Source organism: Etheostoma spectabile, chromosome 9 (genome assembly GCF_008692095.1).
Source record: "Etheostoma spectabile isolate EspeVRDwgs_2016 chromosome 9, UIUC_Espe_1.0, whole genome shotgun sequence".
Lineage (NCBI taxonomy): Eukaryota > Metazoa > Chordata > Actinopteri > Perciformes > Percidae > Etheostoma > Etheostoma spectabile.
Window position 1 is genome coordinate 1870976 of NC_045741.1, and position 7426 is coordinate 1878401.

Consider the following 7426-nt stretch of genomic DNA (forward strand, 5'->3'; position numbering starts at 1 on the left):
CCCTGCCCCCCCAGCCCCCCCACACACATACACACACACAAACACACCCACACCCACACACTCATCTCAGTTTAATCCACTCCTGATTTGGGTGTTACGATAGGTATAATGTATTTGTTGTTTGATGCATGAATTGCTGAAACATTCTAAATGTAAGTATGCTCTGTAATCCAGGGGGCAAAAACAATCCTGTTTCATTTCTGTGGACATCTTTCAAGTTGATAATAAACATTGCATTTATGTAAATAAAAGAAATGCATCCTGCGTAATACCATGGTGATTGTTAAAGTTGAACTGAAATTGAATTCTCCATTTTTGTAAAAGGAAATATAAACTTGATATTGATGCTTTTGTGCACGTTTTTCAAAAGAAGAAAAAGTTGCCTTTGGACATGCTTTTAAAACATTTAAGGCTAGTTGGCTTGCACTTAGACAGTTGAAGTTAAATAGTCTAGCTTGCTGATTTTAAAACCTACTAAATCCCTGGCAGCTCCTGCACCCCCAGTGTTGGGTGTCTAGCTACAGTTATCACGCTCTCTTTCCTGGGTCTAGTAGTGTTGACGACAAATGATCAAACTGTAAAAACCAAAAGCAATGTGTAGTTCTGTAAAATCTAAGAGGCTAACATGTCAAATTGACATTTTGCCCTTCCTAGACTTCCATAAACGTAACCTCGGCACTTGTATGTTACCCCGTAATTTGAATCATGACATAGAGCAATGTTTCTCAAAACGTTTAAACCATGTACCACTTCAGAAAATATTAGGCTCTGTAAGTAGCACCATTATGGCCCATTATGTTAAAATAGAGTAGCATCCATAGAGCTATGGACAGTTCAGGCAGCCACACTGTACTTCCTTCTTCCCACTGCAATTTAAATCAAAACATGATTCTTCTTAGTGTTTTGCATCATTTTCTGCTAGCAGGTGGTGTGGAGACTTCACCACCGCTGCTTAGGTAGGGACTCGCACTTGTGTTCAGCCACTATAGTTTCAACAGGGCTGCTCAAAATATTCTCCTCCTCATCTACTTCTCTTCCTGTTCCTGCATGCAGCCATGATTGCATTGTTTTTGAACCATTCCTTTTACCTCTGCTTACTAGCTTGCCATCGTATCTACTTATGGATGTATGCACACTCCGTTCATGATTGCAACTATGTAGTAAGATGATATAGTAAAAACAAAAATAGTACACTTATTTTAACTCCATATGAACTGATCATATTTTGAGAATTATTATTAAAAAAGTTTGTATTATTTTTTTGTCATCAAATTTATTTTATTTAACAGACAGTTTTAAATGTATACACATAAATATTTCATGAGTCTGCAAAAGGTTGTTCTCCCCTTCGTTTAACCTATTAAACACTTAAAGCTTTAGAGAGTGACTTTTTGATCTGCTACATTCAAGCCACTGCCAAATGAGTTGCTACGATGCTAATTAAGACTATCCGCTTCACACAATTCTCTCTGTATATTTCTCAGTATGGCTATGTTCAGAAGATTGTGTTGTCTGGCGACTTTTGCATGCAGAAACTTCAGTGAAAATAATTACCTCAAGAGTCCATCATCTTTTTTTCTAATCCTCTGTGTCCTCCTTGGTTACTAGTAACTGTGGAAGGGTTTTTGTTGTCATTACTTAGAATTCCTCATAGGGGAGAAAGAAACTACGCTCTATAGCGAGTCTTTTTATGTGACATCAATTAAATCTCATTTTGAGCTTTAAAAAAACTTAATATTCATAAAACTAAAATGTTAATTTTTTGAGCAAATTTTTCCCTTAAGAACCAACAGGAGAAAAAAGGTGATAATACAGTCTGCTCCAATGTATGTAGGGCAAATGTCCAGTCAATACCTACTCAATTTCTGTGTGTTATCTAAAAATCACAGTTCATAGGCAACCTCACATGGAGGCATACATTTTAAGTTGGAGGCAACGTAAACTTCCAGTGCTCAGCAATATAAAAGATGCCGCTGTGAGGCTAAACAATAGACTCATCACAGAGGAGAGAAGGAGGGAGGCTTGTTTTCTCGCAGGCCTGACCTCTTTTTCTGACGTGTCACATTATGGTTATACAGAACGTGTCTCCTTTGCATACAAAAGGTCAGGAAGATAAATCAAAATCCGCATATGTGACTCGCGCGATTCATCACACCAAAGAGGGTCAAAGTGTTAGCTGTAATCAGATTTTCCCACCAAATATAAGATGAATTGTCTTTGTGAGCTAAATGCAAGATCTGGTGCTTTGCACAAACTTCTAATTAAACTATTCGGTGAAAGCATGGCTTCCCTGTTTTTTTAAAAGTAATTGCGTGAATTTTGAGTTTTACTACTTCTTAGACTTTGGGTGTGAGGAAAAAGACTAATTTACCCCTCAAGGTCTTAGAGATGTTTGTTGGCTTAGTGACACTCGTGCTTGTTAGATAATCTGTTATGATGCAATACTCTGAAATGAAATGCTCCCCCAGCTAGAGCTCCAGTTTGTATCTGGGCCTGTGAGGGGTTTTAGCTCCGTCTCAATGTTCCCCTCCACCCCTGCTGAGACATTAATTAAGACTCCTTTCAGGTCCTTTATTCAGCAGTTGCCCCCGTAATGCTCTTGCTCAGTTAAAACCGACTGCAGGTGCCCCCCCGTCATCTCACAACAAGCTCCTTAATTAACTTGAAGTCGTAACAAATGGCTACACTCTCGCCTCTATCTTTGCTCTCACTCTTTGTTTCCCCCTCGCTCCGAGTTTCTTCGACTGAACACAATAAGTAGAAAGAAAATACAAAAAAAAAGTCAGTTCTGTCTCTTTGACCCAGCGCCTTTCCTCAGTGAAACGTTTGTCTTGCTCTCTCTGTAGTCTGTCATCTCTCACAGTGGATGATCTCGCAAACAGGCAGAGGTTTAGGAAGGAGTGGAGCGCTGCCATTGAAACAGGCATCACACCTCTCCCACACACTGATAATTAGAGTTAATTATTAATACACTTTGATTTAGCCTCGCTCCCCCACCATCAGCTGTCAAAGTATATTTTACATGTGTTTTTTTTTTTTTTTTACAAATAAAAGGTCTGAGGCTAATTGATTGATACAGAAGTTTCTTCTTACCTTGTAACTTCAATCAAAGGCCCCGCCGGTTTAATTGAAGGCAAAGGAGTGTTTGAAAGTCAATTTAGAAAAGTATTAGGAGTAAAGTTGAAAGGATAAAGTTGTTCAGTGGCAAACTTTGTAGTTAAAAGAAGAGCATTTTGTATGGTAGACATATATATTTAACACTCAAAATTGTAATTAAACTATAAGCAATGAATAGGTTGTCATTGCTTTCTAAAGCAACGACGAACCTATTGGTAAGATGATGATGTTTGCCAGTACTGTTATACTGTATGTGAGGCCTTTGCAAAAATGTTTCATGAGACTGTTTTCTGATCTGTCACCTCTGTGATTAAGGTTTGGATAAGTTAACTTATCAAAGTACCGGTTATGGAAACATATAGCGATCAATGTGAACTACTCAGTAGGTTGGTAAGGGTAAAACAGTCTTGACTCACTGTAGGTTACAGATGGCTATCTCCTGTGTCCAACGTGCATGGACCAGATCCACCTTGACCTACTGTATATGCTAAAGGTGAATGCTCAGAATTCAGAATGCAATGAAAAGACGCAATGAGACGTGAAATTGCCTGGGGCAATGCAAATTGATCTGAAGACATGTTCACACAAGTTTAAAGGTTTTAGCTTGAGCAAAACATATGTGCTTATCCCAAAGCTTAATTAATCTACTTCATAAACATACAAATATGAGAATAAAAGAAGAGATATACTGGAGGAAAATAACAGAAAGAAACACACAAACTCCCACACACATGGTTAGTGCCATTGTAGTGTTTACAACCGACAACTGGACAGTCGGTATATTCACTATTACAGTTTTCACAGTATTGTTTTTGCAGTACCTGTTTATTCGCCACAAACCTCCAGTGTAACAGCTGGACAGATGTAAGCTGTAGCTGCTATTTAAAGACATTTTAAGACCTTTTTAATACCACTAAGGATGAAATGTAAGGCCAACTTAATGGCCATACTGGCAAAAGTATGAAGGATGAAATGGAAAATCAGTATGGATTATAATTATTTATCAAGTACTTGAATTTTATAAAAAGATTTTTATTAACATGCTTACTAACATAACTTTAAGTTTTTAATAAATTAAAATGTTTCCTCTTTGTTTCTTGTTTTAATTGTCATAGCCATGCATTCTTTTAGTACTTTTTGATTTTAGTTTTGTCTGCATTTATTTTTTACCATTGAAAATGAGGGTTCTCTATACCTTTGTGTTTGTGTTTGTGTGTGTGTGTGCGTGCGTGCGTGCCTGCGTGCGTGCGTGTGTATATGTGTGTCTGTAGTACACTCTAAACGTATTTAAAGTGCATAAGGAAAATAATGCATATGGTGTTGGGCTCCGGTTTGTTTTTTCTTCATCGCGGTGATGGGCACACCTGGGTGATGCCTTTGAATGTGCTTTAGCATGTGTAATGTCTTACCATTCACATACCCTACAATGGTAGAGCAACGCCAACGCCATCCTCGTCTCATACACAACTCTCTCTCAGTAGCAGTTGTAGCTGACCGGTGGGAGCCTGCAGGCGCGTCTTCTAGCTCCAGCGTTTCATTTGCGCCATTATATGACCGACTCGGACACCAATCAGCTTGTTGTTCCCTCAGCACCATTGCTCTCAGACCTTTAATAACTGAGGGCAACAAGCTAACATTAGCTTATTAGTAAGAAGGTACAAGAAATTCTGTTTTCCTCCCTGACAACTGACTGATTCCAATTACAGCACAGTCATGTACGGCCGGAGCTCACACACACACTCCAAGAGCGTATATAAAAAAAAAAACTGTACCTGTTCTGTCGAATTAGATCCAAGTCACACTAACTGACTAAGTTCTAACCTTACACACAAACACACACACACACAAAACATTTAATTATGACTTTAAGGTATATAAATTACCCTATGATAGGACCAGAAAGAATTGTAAGGCATTTGTTAAATTAAATACTTGTGTGGCCCTATCTTGAAAATATTAAATTCAATTTTTTTATACTTTTAAAGTTTTAAGACCCAGCTAGCTAGGAAAGTATGCACCAACTGTGTTTGTGGGACTGCTCAAACTCTGACTGAATTTAATCAGATCAGAAACACAAGTTGTTTTGGTTTTGCTCCAGTTTCTGTTCATTCTTGAAGTGGAGTCATAAACCTTTGGGATAAGTGCTAATAAGAACTTGAAATAATATAACTGAAACATTTGTGGCTCTCACAGACTCGCTTTTGCTTCAATTTCCACCGCCCAGTGTAATTCTGCATCTGTTCACATCCACTCGTAACTTTCCATTAACAATGGTGTAATCTCAATGCCTCTTAAATTTGCTTTGCATTCAGTCTAAACACACATAGTAGGATCAAAAAAAGCTGATTTTCCCCAGCAGAACACAGTAGATGGATGCACAATGAACGACAGGGCAAAGGACAGAGAAGGGGTGTAGAAACAAGGTTAAACTTCATCACAGGCTGACCCTGGGAATACCAGTGTTGTCACATCTGATGACAATCACCTGGTCTTTAGCACATGGATGGAGGGTTAAGAGAAAGACCAATGGTGGAAAATGGCAAATAAATCTGATGAAACATTAATCAGTGATGATGGACGTTAGGGTTAAGACCCCTCTGTCCACTCGTCATGTTTCTGTCTGGCCACACAAAGGCTTGCAGGTACAGTAATTGCCCTCTAAACTGCACATTTAAGCCTGAACAAAGCCAGCTGTTTGTTCTTACAATGACACTGGAAACTGAAAGGGACCACCCCCTAAAAGCTAAGGCACTGAAATGAAAGAGGTTTACATAGGCTAATATTAATGTTCTGCCTCAGGATTCCGTCAGACTAAAATTAAATGAAAGAATTACCTTTTAAAACAAGGCCTGTATTATTTTTTCTTAGAATTAAAATGAAATGATAATGTGAACGTGGGTACATACATTTTATGCTCTTACTGTAATTGGTAAAACATTTCATATGTGCCAAAAAGTCCTCCTTCAGAAGTTAAATTAGCTGCTTGCCGTGTTGCACAAATAAGCAGGTTGCCACATTCATTAAAAAACCAGGGACACCTGCCAGCGCCCCATGCCCAGGGGACACAAATGCTCAATTTCAGGTTCATACATGTATTTTGTGTTCCTACTAATGTGAATATGTTTGCTTTGAAACTATAATGCGTAGTTTCTGTCTCCTCCATGAGGAATTCTAAGTAATGACAGCAACACTATCGGAGCATCCACATGACGCAAGCCTTCTGTGATCATGCACCACACCCACCCTTCCTCCACACAGTTCATTGTAGTGTTTCTCGCATCAAATCCAGGAGGATTTGACATGATGGATTCTTTAGAAGAGTTGATTATCTTTTAAATTGTATGTCACCTTTGTCTCCAAAGCTGGACGCTGCTGTTGTCCTCTTTTGGAGCTGATAGTCTTTATTTGCTTTGGATTGCAGTCCAGAATGGTAGTAAATGCTGTAAACATATTCTGGGTAAATCTTTGCAGTCATTTAATGAAAGAACAAGCAGGCCTGCAGCTACCTTTTTGGCACTTTAAATTTTTGTAAAACTTGTTTCCTGTATTAAAAAGATTTTGACACAGATAGCTGCAGGGAAGGCTTATCCAACTTATCCTGGCAATGTACTTCCATTGATGCGAACACATGTAACGCTAAGGTTACGTTAGCTGTCGTTTGTGTTAATAGACTTTCAGTGGGAATGCAGATAATGTCTTTCAAAAAAAGGAAAAGATTATCAGGATGTCAACCTTTCTGTTGAAGAGTAACAACCCTATTTCATTTTTTAAATATCCAACAGGGTGACATCTAGCTCACCCAGTAACAGCGTGCACCCCTTGAAGGCTGAGTCCTGTAGCGGCTGGGTTCGAATCCCACCTGCGGCCTTTGCTGCGTGTTATCACCTCATCTCTCTCCCACCTTTCCTCTATATCTACTGTCACTATCAAATTAAAGAAAAAGACAGGTAAAATACATTTCATTCAAAGTCGACAGAAACAAAATAAAACTATGAAAAGCTGTTTTGGGTTGTCTTATCTGTTTTCCAACCATCACAACTCTAGATTTGGTTCACATAAATACATAGTATCCTGACTTACATGTGCCTCTATGTAGTGCTCGAACTATACCATGGCCTTTGGCGGAGCCCACTTTTTTTCTCTTTTGATAACATTTTGACATAGTCATTTTGACAATGACTTTCAAGGATGCATTCATCTTCTTCTTTTTCTGTGAATCTTTCGTGCTAATAACTTCATCGCTACACAATTTCTTAGTAAAACCAAAATGAAACAAACTGCCTTGTTTTAATTTTCCATGCCTATATGA